The sequence below is a fragment of the Cavia porcellus genome, unplaced genomic scaffold, assembly GCF_034190915.1.
Source record: "Cavia porcellus strain 051 isolate PalLab524CR breed Dunkin Hartley unplaced genomic scaffold, mCavPor4.1 scaffold_15, whole genome shotgun sequence".
In the NCBI taxonomy this organism is placed as follows: Eukaryota; Metazoa; Chordata; class Mammalia; order Rodentia; family Caviidae; genus Cavia; species Cavia porcellus.
Window position 1 is genome coordinate 55,167,100 of NW_026947498.1, and position 16,835 is coordinate 55,183,934.

Here is a 16,835-nt window from a genome sequence, read left to right on the forward strand (position 1 = left end):
CATCTGATGTGACACACAGAGCCATTCAATTCATCCTGTTACCAGTTAAACAATGTCGTCAGTACCAAGAGTTTCTGAGAGAGGAAATCAAACACAAATACTTGGGGAAATTTATCCACCCATCTTCCTCATCCTGTACACTTTACTCTAGCTGAATTAAGGGTCCAAGATCTATATTTAACATACTGATGGACATTAATAAGTGTTGAGAATATTCATAAAATATGATTAATGATTGTTTGATTCAATGCAAAGCTTATAACTTGCTGTTCTGTTAAAGTGTTAGAAGTCAGTTCAGGTTTAATTCCCTTTAGCACAGGGATAGATAAAAATGGTGTGGGAGTCCTCAGCCTCATAGATCAGATGATGTGACCACAAAGAGCTTCACCACGTAAGCTAGTATGGCATGATACAAAAAATGTTTGAAAAGAACTGAGATAATAGATTATTAAACAAGTGGATACTATTCCGAAGAATGCATCAGGTATTTACAAATATTCTTGACCATGATCTAAATCATAAATTAGACTCAATATTCATAAAAGAGTCAGAACCATGTGGACACAGTCCTTAAATCAGAACTCAATTTTTAAAGGTAAATAAAACCTTAAAAACCTATTAGATTTGGAACCTTGAAAACATGTTTCTAACTAACCCATAAATTAAAAATTAAATTTAAAACCAATGTACAATACCATTTACCTGTAGGTAATAGTTAAATGACACTTGGGAACCAGGTAGACTTTAACAGTTGCATGGAATGTCTCTAATTGAAAGTTAGGAAATAAGCACCGAAAATGCAACATATAAAAATATACAAAAAGTAATGACTAATTAAATAGACATAATTAACAGTGCTAAAGTTAATTTTTCAATAACACTGGTCCTATTGCCAAACTTCTAGATCAGTGGTTGGAAACTCGGGCAGCTGCCATCACCCCTTGGCACATTACATGCCTCATCTCTCTTCCCAGGGGAAAATTAGCAATGTCTGCAGACATTTTCTTCTTAGAGACACAATCTGTTAGAAGAATTAGGGTCATCTAGTATGTAAGGGGCAGGAATGGTGCTACCCATTCTACAGTGCACAGAAATCCACCACAACCAAGAATCCCATGACCCAAAATGTCAAGGTTGAGAAATGTTGTCTAGGTAGATGAGTGGAGAATAGAGGCCATCTACAAATAATATTGAAGATAAGGGTCAAAGTCATGCTGGCAAATACTACAAAGATTAAGAAAGAAAATTATTAACAACTTCATGCAAAAATGCATGAGTAGATGAAACGGATAAATTCCTAAAAAAATACCTTTTCCTAGAAAATTGTCAAAAGTAAATCAAGAAGATACAGAAAACTGAAAACTATAAAAGATCTTGACTCAACTGTTTAAAAATCTTGCTCAGGGGCTGGGGATTTAGCTCAGCGGCATAAGCACCTGCCTTGCAAGCAGGTGGTTGTGAGTTCGATCCCCGGTACTGATTAAAAAAAAAAAAAAACAGAAAGAAACAAATCACAAAAAGGATACTAGTAAAACTAGTCTAAAATTTGCATTCTTTAGGTATCCAATGCTTGACCACACTAAAGATCTGAAGAGATAAAAAACGCAATTAAGAAAAATCAACATTTATTCATCAAAAACAAATAAAACAAAAGCTTTTAAGGAAACTAATTCCTAAAAAGTAGCTTTCTTAAGAGCAAAAAGTGACTCCTCAAAACTACAAAACCATAAACAAAACAAAACTGACTACACACATAAATGTGAACATGAAATCAACAGCATGAGGGAGAAGTGTATTACCATTGCTTCTATTCAACATGATTCTATATGTTTTCTATCCGAACTGTAAAAAATTGAGGAAATAAACTTATGTGGAAGCACAGAGAGCCAAGAGCAGCCAAAATGACCTAAAGGAAAAGAACAAAGTTAGGGGGACAGGGCCTTCTCACCTTAGATGTAGGAGGACGCCCACTATTGGCAGAGGGTGGAGAGAGCCTAAAAGAGACCTAGAGTGGTGTTGGTTAGTGGGGCAGTGCTGCAGATCAATAGTGACATTACAACAGTAAAATAAGCGGTATTGGCATAATTGCTTAGCCACACAGAAAAAAACCCAAAACAAAACAAAATACAACTCAGTTCTTGCCTCCCATCAACTCTAGATGGGTGAAGACTACAACTGTAAAGTACAGAAAGCAGGTAGATGAGCACCAGAGACTAAGTGGGGAGCGTGAGGGAGTAGTACTCTCTTTCCTGACATAGCTCCAGGTTCTGGGTTGCCCTTTCCTTTTCCTAAATGTGTAACCCTAAGAAATCCACTGGATTTGCTTTGGTCTAACTTCATGACCATCAAGCGATGTCCTCTTTTAATCTCTTATGAGAACAGTATATAGGGAATGAATTTAGTGGTCTGTTCAAATAAGTAACTGGTCCAGTAGCCACTTTTATTTCTGATTTAAAATTAATCAGTGAACATTTTTCCTTCTTAATTAGAATCTTTGGTACCTGTAGCATGAGTCAGCATCCAGGCTGTCCCTTTAAGTTTACGCTTTGAGTCACGGGAAAGACCATGGTGCAATGAAAAATCTCTTTATGGCCAGTGGGACTCCGTTATTGAAACCCTAAACTAGAAGCACTTTACAGTTGAGGTCTCAGCAGTAATAAAATTTTATATACCTACATAATTTATTAAAATACAAGCATTTGGCTGTTGCTACTAGGGTAGGATTGAAGATATTTCTACTCACTTATCCCAAACTGCAGGCAAGAGCTTCTCTTATGATCTTGGATTCCTTTTTCTCTGTGGCTTGCTTATAACATTAAGTTCTCAAAGCTGAAAATAAATATTTCAAGTCCCTCCTAACCCTCTAACCCTCTTACCACAACATCTCCTTGTCTTCAGTTGTTTGTTTGGAGGTTGAATTGTACATAGCAAAGAAAAAATAAGTTAGTGCTGAGAGCTGAAAAAGTAACTGGACAGACAAGTGAAAGGGTGAGATGGGAAAGACCAAAGAGCAAACACATCGATTTTTCAACCTTTGGCAGACCATGGGTATCAGTGGGTATCTATCAGGGGGAGATTTGTGCCCCCCATCTGCACTTGGTACCTCACCTGGCCTGTTGGCTGTGAAATGTCCATCAAGGCTGTTAAGCACAAATGTTTTGGGAGCTTTGTCAAAAACCTCTGCAACAGAACCTTGGAGAGGACTCTGGTGAGGCCCAGCTCAACAACAAAAGATAGTGGTTATTTTCTGGTCAACATAAAAACTACCTCCAGGGAGGTGGAGGGGTCTCTTAAAACACTCATAATTGAGTCTCATGCAAATTTGACAAATTAAAACATGATGCCAGAATTAATTTAACACAAATGAAGTAATACAAACTTTCTTGTACTGGAATATTATAAAACAAATTACAAGTGAAAGAGGCTAGTATTTATGCAAGATCATGTAGTTGGTACATGCTATATGCCAAGCTTAGCATTTAGACCATCCAGTATACTTAGGAACACCTCCCATATAGATAGGATCTTCCTTACAGAAATCAATCATAGTACATGCTTGCTTAAGACTTCTCAGTTTTCCAAACTCCAGTTTTATACTGAAGTATTTATGTAAAATAAATCTTTCTTTACTGGAAGATAGCAGAAGGGAAAACTGAGTATTACAGTGTGCAAAGAAAAGAAATTAATTCCTACATGCATTTATTTTTGCCACAACTTGTCTGCCTACGATCTAGTAGGCATAGTTTTACTCACTAGAGTTATGTAAAAAGAGTCACAGCAGTGATTTCAAGAAGATCTGGATTCAGTCCAGACCCTCCTCTTGGGCAATGTTACATTATATCCAAGACATCTCAGGTCCTTCACTAGTGGCAATTCTTGGGGGGAGGAGATTCTTCTCCATTGATGGAAGCTGAGCAACTTGGCCTTTCATTTCTCAGAAATTTATAGCCCCAGGGTGTTGTAATAGTCACAGTGAATGGGGAAAGCAAAAATATAGGGCATAAACCTTTCATGCCTTTTGATTAATAATTGCCCCAGATTCACCATGGTTGAGATGCCTCTGGCAGTAAAGTACATTTAATATTAGCAAAATGATACTATAAAACTGACTTTTTAGATGTAGGTATTCCTTCCTAGTTATTTTACTAGGCAGATGTTTATCATTAGCTGCAATAAAATGATGCAAACTTCTGTCTTGAAAATTTTATTGGCCTCATTTTCTGTCTAAAATAATTAAACAAGTAAAGATAATTGGTCGAATAAAGATAAAAAAGCATGGTAATTGCTTGCCATTCTATTCTCATCAGCAGATAATTCATCTAGTTCAGATATGCTGCTATTTAATCTACTTCCTTTCAATTTAGGTAATGTTGTACTCTAATCATGGGAATTAAAAGCTTAGTCAATTAGAAAATAATGTTCCTTGAAGTAGAAGAATGAGAAAATTTAACTATTTGTATGTGCTTTTTGCCGAATAGCACCTGCTTATGTGTCACCAACAAAAGTCAAACCTGTTTCATCCTACTTTTGGAGGTGTGCAATGAATCATAAATAGAGGCTTCCTGAAAAATCACTTTGTGTCCCATAAGGAAAAGAGAAACAAATACGAAGAAAACAAAACGCTCGGGTGAAATTTGAAATTGATCCCACTTGTTGAAAATTAAATATTGCCTACATTAAATCATGCCTTGTTTCTTTGGGCTTTAGTAAATTTTATCATGGTTTATTTTTTTTCATATATCTGGAGATACAGGGGAAAGATCACCAAACAACATAATTATGAACAGCTGTGGGATGCAATTGAAATTTTCTGGGGAAGAAAATATGTCTAATGTTATTTTTCTCAGCATTTTTGTTGTGTTTTGAAAATTTCCTGTTATTGAACTTTAGGATGTATTTATCACTTTACATAAAAAATGAGAGATTAAACAAGTAGGATGAATATACATGGCATTTTGGGAAGTTTTCTATGAATGGCACCAAAGCAGAATTTTTACCAAAAATCTCAAATCCATACCAGTTGTGAGCTATGTCCCTTATCTGTCAAGCTTGTCAGTAGTTGGTCTGACATTGCCCCTGTGTTTTTATACACTTCCAAGGGAGCTTAGAAACGCACGGCAGTGGAGCCATAATGTTTGATACACGGAATTTCCACCTCCAAAAACTCTTAAAGGGGTCTTACAGGTTCCCTCCAGAGTATGCTTCAAAGCAAAGGATTTTCTCACTTTTCTGACATGTTGATCTCTAAGTAAAGTATTCTTCAGCTTGTTCTATAATAAAATTCACATTCATTTCAAAATTAGAAGCTGAGCACAGCACCTACCTGGCAAGCACAAATACTGAGTTCGATTTCTGGTATCTTCTTCCACCAAAAAAAGTAGAAGCTGAGTGAATTCAAACTATTAGATACCTATTCTGTAGATTCTTTTTTTCTGTAGATTATTAACTTCTTAGGGAGCAAAGTCCCTTCCGGGCGGTATCAGGAAGCTGAGGAGTCTGTGCCTGAAGCCAGGAGACAACATCCAAGGTGAAGGAGAAGACTCGGGCTCCTCCAAAGACGCAGAAGCCAGCCTAACTTCTTAATTTCTACGTTATAGCATTCTGGAGACTCTTCCCTATGATGGGTCTTCCACACCCAGAGCTGTGCTGAGCCAGTTCAGTTGTGCGTTTCTTGCACAAATTGACACATTCATCACCATCACAATTTTTAAATCTATAAAACTTTTTATAGTTCTCCATAGTTGTTTAGTATACTATACAAGAATCTAGTTCCCTTTGACAGTGTACTTTGTTTACTTGATGATGATACTGAGGACTAAATTCAAGACCTTTGCACTCACCTACATCCTCAGACTTTTAAAAAAATATTTTCTTTTCTGACGACACTTAAGTTGCCCAGGCTGGGCTTGACTTTATGATTTTCCTGCCTCATTCTCCAAGAGAGTTGTGAGGTTACAAGAATTTTGTAAAGGCAAAGCCTGATGCTCATTCACTCTGATCAGAGTCCACTTTTTAAATATCTAAAGATTATTGCCAAAGCCATGTAGTTGGTAGTGAGTCTATAATGGGAAAGGTAGAAGGAAACAGGAAGAGAAACTTTTAAACAAATGTACTAATGTAACTTTAAAAGAATCTATTCATAATTGCTTCCAAAGGAACATGTAGTACAGCTCATCTTACCCCACCAGTCTTGGTTTTACTAGACGTCTTAGTGCGTCATGAAATATTTCTGCCTCAATGAACCCTGGGTATTTAAAGATATTTAAGCCATTTATTCACTCAGTGGATATATGTTGAAGCCCTTGCTATAAATTCAATAAGTACTTACTGTTCTTGATGTTGTCAAAACAGTCATAAAACAGTAAAGAACATACTATACCCAAATAAGCAGGAGTTTATATTTTAAGGGAGAGAGGAATAAAATAAACAAAATAAATGCATAAATTATATGATACATGAGAAATGGAAGTTGCTGTGAAGTGCATAGGGTGTGACCGATCATTTAGTGTTAAATGTGGGAGTTAGAAAGCCTGAGAAGGTAGTACTTGAGCAATTATCTGCAGGATGTAAAGGAGATACCCATGTGGATACCTAGAGAAAGAAACAAGCAAATGCAAGGTCCTGAGGCAGGGATGAACCTGACATGAGAAAAACCATACAGCTATGTCAGTGAGAGTGGGAAGAAAAATAGCAGAAAATAAGGTCAAAGAGATGGATATGTGGAGAAGGAGCTGCTGTGTGGATTGTTTTTTTTCTTTTGAAGGTCATAGGTATCCTGGAAGGATTTTCAATAGTGATAAGCCTAAAGTTGTAACCATGTCTCACTGGCTTATGTACGGAACCATCATAACATTATCACACTAATTCAGGTGAGAGAAGGGTGGTGGTTTTGTTGCTAGCAGCAATGACAAAAGTAAAAAGTATTTAGATTCTAGATATATAATTTGAGTGTGTCCATGTTTCTGAAATATTTATTCATTTATTTACTGACCTTGAGGAAATGGCATGTATTGAACAAAAATGTACCAGTCAGAACTGACTTCAGCCTCTAGGAAGACAGTAAAACTATCTGCCTTATTCTTTCTGCTACATACAATTAGAGTACTGGGCATTATGTATAAGAAGACTTGAAAAGTGGACAGAAGACCAGCTAGGAAACTAGAAACTCTAGAAACAGCAAAGCATGGTGAGTTCCTTGTTTATTTCATTTCATTTCATTTCTAGCCATATTTGGAACTTAAGAAGCCAGCAATCTGAAAATTCCAATAAGCACAGACAAAAACAAAACAATACAAAACAAAACAAAACAAAATTCCTACTACCTCTAATCCAAGAACTAGGAAAGGGAAAGGCTAGCAGGACAGAAAACTAAATTTTAGACAATAACTTCTTTACTTCAGTCAAACACCATTGAGAACAGTTACTGTACTTTCACGCAGGCAAACAAGGTCAATGAGAGATCTTGAATAGCCACACTGGCTAAGCTATAATGACACCTTCCTTAATCCCCACCATGGCATCTGCCAAGGCCAAGTAGTGAGGTGAGACTTTCACCCCACCACTACTCCAGCCAGTCGCCGGTTCCCACCATCTACCCCTGTGAGGCCAGTGGGGATCAAAGGGTGAACCTGAACGTCCACCCGTCACCGTGCATGGCTCCTTCCCACACCTTCTGGCCAGGGATCAGAGGAGGCCCACTGGATGCTCAGAGGCTTCCAGTAATGATGAGACCATCCTCACCTAGTGTCACTGGAGGCTGCTTGTGGAGCAGAAACTCCCACACAACCAAAGAGTAACAAGGACTTCTCACCCATTCTTAGAGCCCTCGAAGGCTGCATGGAGAATTTCAACCTCTACCTTCACCTAAGTTGTCACAGGAAGGTGTCCCGCTTATGTTTTTCAGAGCTTAGCCAGAGGAAAGCAGTTAAAATGGAAGGCAAATTAAATGCAGTCTCGTAGCATAATATAGAAGTGTCCTGGTCTGAATAAAAAATCGTCATCATAACAAGCACCAGGATGATTTCAAGCGAATAAAAAAGGACAATAAATGTCAACATTAAGATAATAGAAACATATTAATGACGTAAGATAATCATATGAAAAATTATGAATATGCTTGAAACACACTAGAAAACTTGAGCAAACAAAACATATAAAGAAGAGCTAAAGGGAAACTTTAGAGCTAAAAATATATAGCAATAAACATCTCAGTGGAGAGGCCCAACAGTGGTATGCAGAAGAAAAGAAGATTAGTGACCCGAAAGATTAACAATAAAAAACTTACCCAATGAGAAAAAAGAGAATATTGACTGGAAAAAAAAAAAAAAAGAACAGAGTCAGGGATCTGTGAGATCATAACAGAGGAGCTAACACATCTCACTGGTGTTGTCAAGGGAGAGGAAATGAAGAGTAGAATAAAGACGAAAAGTATTTAAAGAAATAATAGCTAGAAATTTTTCAAATGTGACAGAGGACACAGATTTTCATGCTTAAGAAACTGGTCAAACTCAAAAAGGATAAATTCAAAGCCATTCGTATCTTTGATATGTATTGAATTTTGTCAACTATTTTCTTTGCATGGGTTGATATGATGTGTATATTTTTTGTCTTAGGACTTTTAATATATAAACTATAATGATTTCAAATATTAGACCAGCCTTGAATTCCTAGAATAAACCACAATTGGTGGTGATGTGTAATTTTTTAATACATTGCTGAATTCTATTTATGATATATTAATAAGGTTCCTACACTCATATCCATGAAGAATACCAAAATGCCTGCAAGATTTTATTTTAAAAACAAGTATACTCTAAATTTTATGAAAGACAAAGTAGCTAAGTAGTCCTAAAACAATTTTGAAAAAATGCAAAAATTAGTTTACGTTATATCAATACATATTGTAGAGGTAAAGTAATCAAGATTGTAAACTGGCAGAAAGATGAACATCTATACCAGAAACAATAAAATATAAAAATATACTCAAATGATTTTTGACAAAGTTGTAAAAATAATTTAATTAAAGAAACATGGCTTTTAGATACAACTGTGGGGTCAATAAGACAATAGGTTAGAAAAACCAAGCAAACCTTGACCTAAATTAATAAGTTATATGATAATTAACTCAAACTATCAACTATACCATAAAGTTAAATGGTAAATATAAAACTATAAAATGATGAGAAAAATACACAAGGGAAAAATATTTGCTATTTAGGTTCAATGGAAAATTTCCTAAATTTGGTACTAAGAGTACTATCTCTGCACGGGAAAATGATAAATTAATTTTTATCAACAACACTATGAAGTCTATTGAGTCTGTGAAGTCTGTGAAGTCTACTGAGAGGATGCCAGACGAGCTGCAGAAGAAAGGAAATATTTTCAAAATATGTACTTGACAAAACCCTAATACCTAAAATATACAAATAACTCAAAATTCAACAATTCTCAAACAACTCAAAATTCACAATTGAAAAATGGACAAAAGAGGTGAAAATCATTTTACTGCACAGGAAAAACAAATGGCAAACAAGCACCTGAAAAAGTATTCAGCATTATTATACATTAAGGAAATCCAAATTAAAAATCACAGGGAGATGACACTGCATGTGCATAGGGATGGCCAACATGAGGAAAAGTGACAATATCAAATGTTAGTAAAGATATGGATAAAGTCGATCGCTCCTGCATTGCTGATGGGAATGTAAAATAGTACAACCTCTCTAGGAAATAATGGGAATTTCTTTGAAAACTAAACGCAGAATTACCACATCACTCAGCAATCACTTAGACATTTACCGAGACCTATGCATTATTTTTATATGACATTATTCACAAATCTCCAAAACCTAGGAAAATCCAAGTGTCTTTATGAGTTTCAATGATTTTATGTAGAGAATTAAAAAAAACTGTTCCATAACCCATTATGGGGTCCTACTGCATAATAAGAAGGAACCACCTACTGAAACATGCAAGTTTGAATTCAATCTTAGAGAATTATGCTTAGTTTTATAGTTTAAATCCAGAAGTTTACTACATAGCATGATTCTGTTTATATAACATTCTTGAAATGATAAAATTATAGAAATAAAGAGCAGGTTAGTCAATACTGGGGACTAAGAAGGAGGTAAGAGATAATTTTGGAAATTCGGTGGAGCTTGACTGTACTGATGTCAATATCAACACAGTATCTATCATGATGTTTTGCTGTAGCTTTGATAGAGGTTACCATAAGAGAAATTAGATAGTGGGTTTCTATATTTTTCTTACAATTATAAGCACATATATAATTATCTCAGAAGAACTTTAAGAACAAACAGGTACCACGTGAAAGACAGCCTGAAAAAAGAAACAAAATAATGGTACCCTATCTGATTTCAAACTTTAAATTATGTTAATATTAATAGTCAAAAATAAAATTAATATTTTTTCATTCCAAAATTTGTTCTTCCAGATAATCACAAATCTATACATAATTATACTGCCATGTGTTTTTGCTTCTATTTAGTCACAAATCCTTCATTAAAAAAAAACAAACAAGTTTTCCCAGGTCTCAGTTGTGCCCTAAGAGGAGCAGGACAGTCTAATTCTCACCTACTGAATCAGTGCTCAAAATACAGTTGTTTGGAAACCCTGAACTGACTGGCCTTGTGCTCTGTTCATAGTCCTTGTCCAGAGTTGCACTTCTATATTTGTAATTTATTTTATTAATTACTCCTACCAACTTATAAACTCCAAAAGGGCTTGTTCCATGTCTATTCTTAATAATTTCCTTACTGTCTATTCCAGAGTCTGATATTCAAACATCTGTGATTGATACTTTATGAATTAAATAATAAATTTGCGAATCACTCTTTCTGTCCCTGTCCTCATCATTTGTTCTGCTGTTGTAGTAGAGAGAACATCCTAGGTTTATCTTGCAGTCTAGGAAGCTCAGTAGGAGCTCTATGGGCAAAAGAATGTGTTTCCCTCTATATTTCAGTTTTTAAGGGTTTTATCGGGAAGTAGATGTTTCTGTTGTCATCTGTTCCCATGAGTAATGGTTAATGATTAAAGCCGAAGGAGAAAGAATCCTACTTGGAATCAATTCAGATGGAAATAATGGAATTGTGGAAAATAACTTTGTACCCAAATTTATATAATTTGGATTTGATTTGAGACTTCTTTTTCTTTGAGGAACAACGTCATTAGTTTGGTCTACTTTATGACTTCTTCAGCCAAAAAAAAAAAAGGTCATGCTGTCAAGCATGAAGAAAATACTTGATTTTCTATAGTACTTGTTTTCAGTGTTTTGTGATCAAACAAGTCATATGACCTCTTTGTCTCTCTTGATATGACCTTAGCTAAATTGCTATTCAGTTAGTATACAAGATGTACTAGCTATGATGGCAACACTAGTTTGTTGAAACATATAAAAGAATATAAAGTATAAAACAACTTTCAAAACTGGAACCAAACAATTTTTAATGACCAACTTTGTCTTATGAAAGAGAAATTTTCCTAACTTTTAATTAGAACATAGGGCAATGTACAAGCCTATTCATTTGTATAGATATTAATTTGTCACTCAAAACAGCTCATTGAACTCTCTACCATTTGTTAATTGTGTTGGAAATTTAACAGTAATGCACAAATTTTATACTTTTGAAAAAGATTTTGTGAGTAAATAACAGCAATTTAGATTTTCTATGCAACTATTTTGCTTATCTTCTAGATTTTCTATTGTTTTTTACTGTCCCGCATCCTCTCCTATTTCTAGTCTTAATTTAGACCACTTGTCCTAACCCACCTCATACTAAATTAGGAAGCAATAAAGATTTTGAGATTTAGATTCTCAAAATTTATGATTGGATCACGATTGGCCCTTAGAGAGTTCTTTAGGAAAATCTATCAGAAATCGTACATTGAACAACTACTTTGTTTGCAATAATAACCTTCTTAAATTATAACTGAACAAAATCACTGAACCAACTTCATTTTATATGTTTTATATATTTTGTTGAGCAAAATAGACACCATCAAAAAAAGTTGTCCCTCTAAATGAAGAGTACTGGAAAAAGGTTTAAATGATTAATGAGTTGGATGATGATTATATGATTCATTTTGTGGTAACTGAATTGAGAGTTTTCTATGTCCATATTTGTATAAGGGTTCTTACATATATTCTATAAAAAAATGTCTACATCCTGAATGGAATATTTTGTTTTTGCTCAGCTTCAAATAAACTATGATTTTTTTAGCTTTAAGTCAGGTTTCTATAAATGTATCTTACTTTGCCAATCTAAATTGTAGTTATGGGAAATAAAATTTGGACAGATTATATAGTAAACTCATTTCAAGTTGGCATCCTTTTACAGTTTTAAATGTTATGATTTTTTGTTTTGTTTCTTTTTAGTGGTCAAATTAATTGTGCCAAAAAAAAATCTATAATATATTTCTAAAGAGGCAACTGGTCAGAGCAAATAATATTCCCTGATAATAGCTCTTCCAAATATGTTGTTGATAAGAAATTATACTAAAAAAATCACTATTTATAAAAGTTTAATCAAGAATCTGTTTAAATCTGGTTTAAGCATTCAAAGTAATATATCTAATTTTTCATGAAAAATAAAAATATATTTCATAATGTTTTTGTTAACTAGGAAGCTACGTATGAAGGAAAGATGCATAACAAAGCATCTATAATGATGTCTCATCTGAAGATAGCTACATTTTGGTGGGAGAACATAATTGAGAGAACAGTCTATGACTATAAACTTCTGAAAACATCTAGTCAACTTAAATGCTATATTCTTGCATAGGACAACAAATTGCCATGCCTTCATTAATTGGTATGCTATTACATTCATAAAATATGTTGTATTTAACACAAAGCAGAAAATGTGGCTTTTGCAAAAAATGTCACTTGAGTTTTGAGATTATTTCTTTTATAGTTGTTTGGTTTTGAAGCCATCTTTGCAATCTTTGGCCCCAGTTCTGGAAAACATTATTTCTCTAAAGACTCATGTTGTTCATTAAATAAATTCTGGGTGGCTCCTCAGGATAATCACCACCAGAGCTGTAATTGGCCTTAGGGAAGAAAAATAAAGCTGCACACATTTACACATCTATATGATTCTAAGGCTTGCTGGAAGCAGGCATTATAATTAAGGAGGAGAAAGAAATACATAGGAATAAAATAAGAGAGAGAGGAGAGTGGAGGACACACTGAGGAAGAGAGCTTGGGTCTCCCTCTCTATACAGACACGCAGTCATGTCAATCATACATCCTATAACTATTTGTGCACTGTCTATCAATTGCCAGCTGCCTGTAAGCCCTAAGGATAGAATGGGAGAAATAGGTGCTCATACGAAGCAGTGCAAATCAGTGTGAATCTGGAAAAAGAGAGGATTTTGTGACAGAAACTGGGGAAACTTCCTCAAGGACGTATCATTTGAAGCAAAATTTGAAGGAAAGCAATTTTGGACAAAGAAAAATCATTTCTGAGCCTGGATACAGAGCAAACACCCTATCTCAAGAGGAAGCATGACAAAGAGAAATTTAAGATGGGCAGTGTATTCAGAGAAAGCACAGGAAAGTGTGATGTGAGCTCAGGCTGGATACCTGAGCAAAGCAAGGCTCATGGAGCCTGTAGAGATTTGTACTAAGATCTCATGCAGTTTTGAATTGGGCTGACCCATACACTACTTCCCTCACACATATACGATTGACCCCAAATGCCCTCTTTGGAAGATAAACCTCAGACTGCAGTAATAAGTTTCACTGTCACTAGGACAGGACAAAGAATTCAACACCCACAATCTAAAGGAGAAATGTTTAATTTGGCTCATGTTTCAGGATAACCTGGTTCTAAAACAAAATAGCGTAATGGGAGGACATGCTGGAGGAAATGTGCTCACCTCATGGAAGCCAGAAAGCAGAGATAGAGAAGAGCCAGAGAGGGAGATGCACCATCTAAAGCCACACACCCAAAGACACACTCTTCCAACCAGTCTCCATCTCTTAACAACATATTAATTAGGGATGGATTCATTGATAACTATAGTGGTCCATGATCCAGTCAACTTCCAAAACCCTTACCTCTGAATACATGAGATATTTTAGGAGATATTATAGATCTAAACCATAACACTGATTAAGAACTGATTGGTCACATTTTGGATGGCAGGAGAGCTACAGGAAACAATGTGTTTCCAAAGAGTCAACTTTTCATTCTGTATACTGGTATGCAGTTATGTCTTTTAGGTAAGGAACAAAAGAAGACATCTGGCGGATCCTGGAGGGTATTTTCTCTTTAGTTTAATATTCTCAGAAAATGAATCTGTACCTGTGGAAGTTGTACAAGGAAAGCATTCAAACCACTATAACAGAAAGTTCTTCACATAGTGATTCAAAGCCTCGGTGGGCTTTCTAGGAGGAAAACACATTTTGCACTTGAGATGTTTTGTGCACAGGCTTGGGAGATGAGTTAAGTGCCTGTAGAGGCATGGTATAAATATTGAAATACACCGTGTCCTGATTAATTATGCTTTGAATATTCTCTGCTTTAGTAACAATATTTGTTGCTTTGCTAAATATGAAAAAATAGTAGAAAACTATTCTTGGAGCTGGGGATTTAGCTCAGCAGTGTAAGCACCTGCCTGGCAAGTGCAAGGTTGTGAGTTTGATTTTTGGTACCAAAAAAAAAAAAAAAAAAAAAAAAACAGAAAGAAAGAAAGAAAGAAAATTATTCTCAATTGTGAAAAGTCAAGGAATAAAAAATGTAAAGGACTGAGGCCACAATAACTTTGATCTTAAACAACAGCTTTGAGAATAAATAGGACATATCAGCTCACAGTATCTCCTTTAAACTGGGGAAGGAGGATGAAGTTGAATGTAAACTGGGGTGTAATTCTGAAGGTTATCTGTACTCTGACTGTTTTATTTCTAACTCTTTTCTTTAACATGGTATGAATTCAATTTAAATCTTCATAAGAGTGGGAAATTGAAGAGCTTTTAATTCTGACACTCATTCCAACCTCAGATTCTTGAGTAGAATCAAGGAAAATGTAAAGCCCATGATGTTACAATGTTTTAAGGAGCAGCTAGATGCAAGAGCCTCCATAGACACGAGTGACAGATAGGGGTAGCACAGTGTAAGTAATGCATTGGAGAATTACTTGGATAGGGCATAAAAATTTGAAGAGGTTTCTCAATGGGAATACAAGATGCAGTTGAAGTTTGGGTGAATCCACAGTTGAGAACCATACTTCAGTATCTGTTGAACTAATTATTTATTACATTCATTCTGACTGTCTTTGCCTATGCCATTTTATTTTTTGACATTTCAAAAGTATATTTTGATAATTACCCCTGAGCACAACAGAAATCATCTGGATATATAGCAACTAGTACCAGGTTCTAAAGTCCATATACTGGTACTTAATAAGTTCCTTAGAAAGTGAAAAATTTAAGATTGGTAAAAGAGTCCTTGAACTGAATGACATTTGCATTGGCAGGGGAATGGTAAACACATGGATTGGTCAGTGTGCTGTTGCATGGACAAAATCCTTGACACCCACAAGTTAAAGGAGCAGAGGTTTGTTTTGGATCATGGTTTCAGAGGTTTTGGTTCATGGTCAACTGCTCCAAGGTGGAAACATTGTGGCATAAGGTGTGGCATTAGAGAAACAGAAAGATGCAAAGAGCCAGAGAAAAAGAGATCAGCACTTGGATACAGTCCTTGAGGTGATGCTTCCCTGATCTACAAAGATATACACAGAAGTATGTTTTACTAATCGCTTAGGTCTCTTTTAAGCCAACCAATCTGACAATCAAGATTAACTGTCACACCTCGAACTAGAATTTAACTTCAGCTATGGAAAAAATAATGTTTCATTCCCTACTCACCAGACTGTGTGAGCTGAGAATTATACACGTTTCTCAATCTTCACAGCATCCCACAGTGGTGGCTTTTCATGTAAACTGACTTTTTGTGACACCTGTGCATATAAGACTGTTAGTGTTAAAGCAGAACTTTGCTCATCATCTAAAACAGAAATCTATTCCCCACAGAAAATGAAAATTATCTCAGAGCAAAATACATTTAAAGTATAAGTAGATAAAAGTAAGCACCTACAAAAACATGCAGCCCAATCCACTTAAGGACTCTTAAACCCAACCCACTTAAAAATATTCACGGTGAATGTCCTCTAGCTGTCAAGACTAGACAAGAATGTTCTTCATCTTATGCAAAATTTCCACTAGAGTCATAGCTCAATTCTCACAGCATCTCAAACTAATAAACTGCTCACTAGAGTAGAACAGCCTAACCATGATCCTCTTTGAAACTGACTGTAGTCGCTTCAAGTCAGAGAAAAGTGGCAGGCTGTCCCCTGCCTTTGTGCTTGGTTGTCAGAACTGTTTCAACTAAAATGCATCCCCAAAGCAGACACACATGTCTTCTTATCTACATCTGGTTGGTTCTTGATATGGTTCTACTGTATTAAATATTTTTGTCCTATAGTTAAAATACTACTGAAGGAAGCATTGAGAGCATAGGAAGATATTTGATGAGATTGGCATTTCAGGAGTACAATCTAATGATTACTAGGGCATCACAGAAAGTGGAATTCACTGATCTTGCCAATTTTACAATCATTATTTGATTTTATCTGCGAGGTTACTATTGTCTTTAATTGTGTTTTGAAATATGGGATGCCAGAGAAAATTTTGGTAAAGCCAAGTAGAATGGAATCTTCACTCTGCCTAGTATAAAGTTATTCTCCAAGTGAATGAAGAATATAGGAAAAGTGGGTATCTTGGTCTGTTCTTGAGTTTTTACAAAAAATTATAG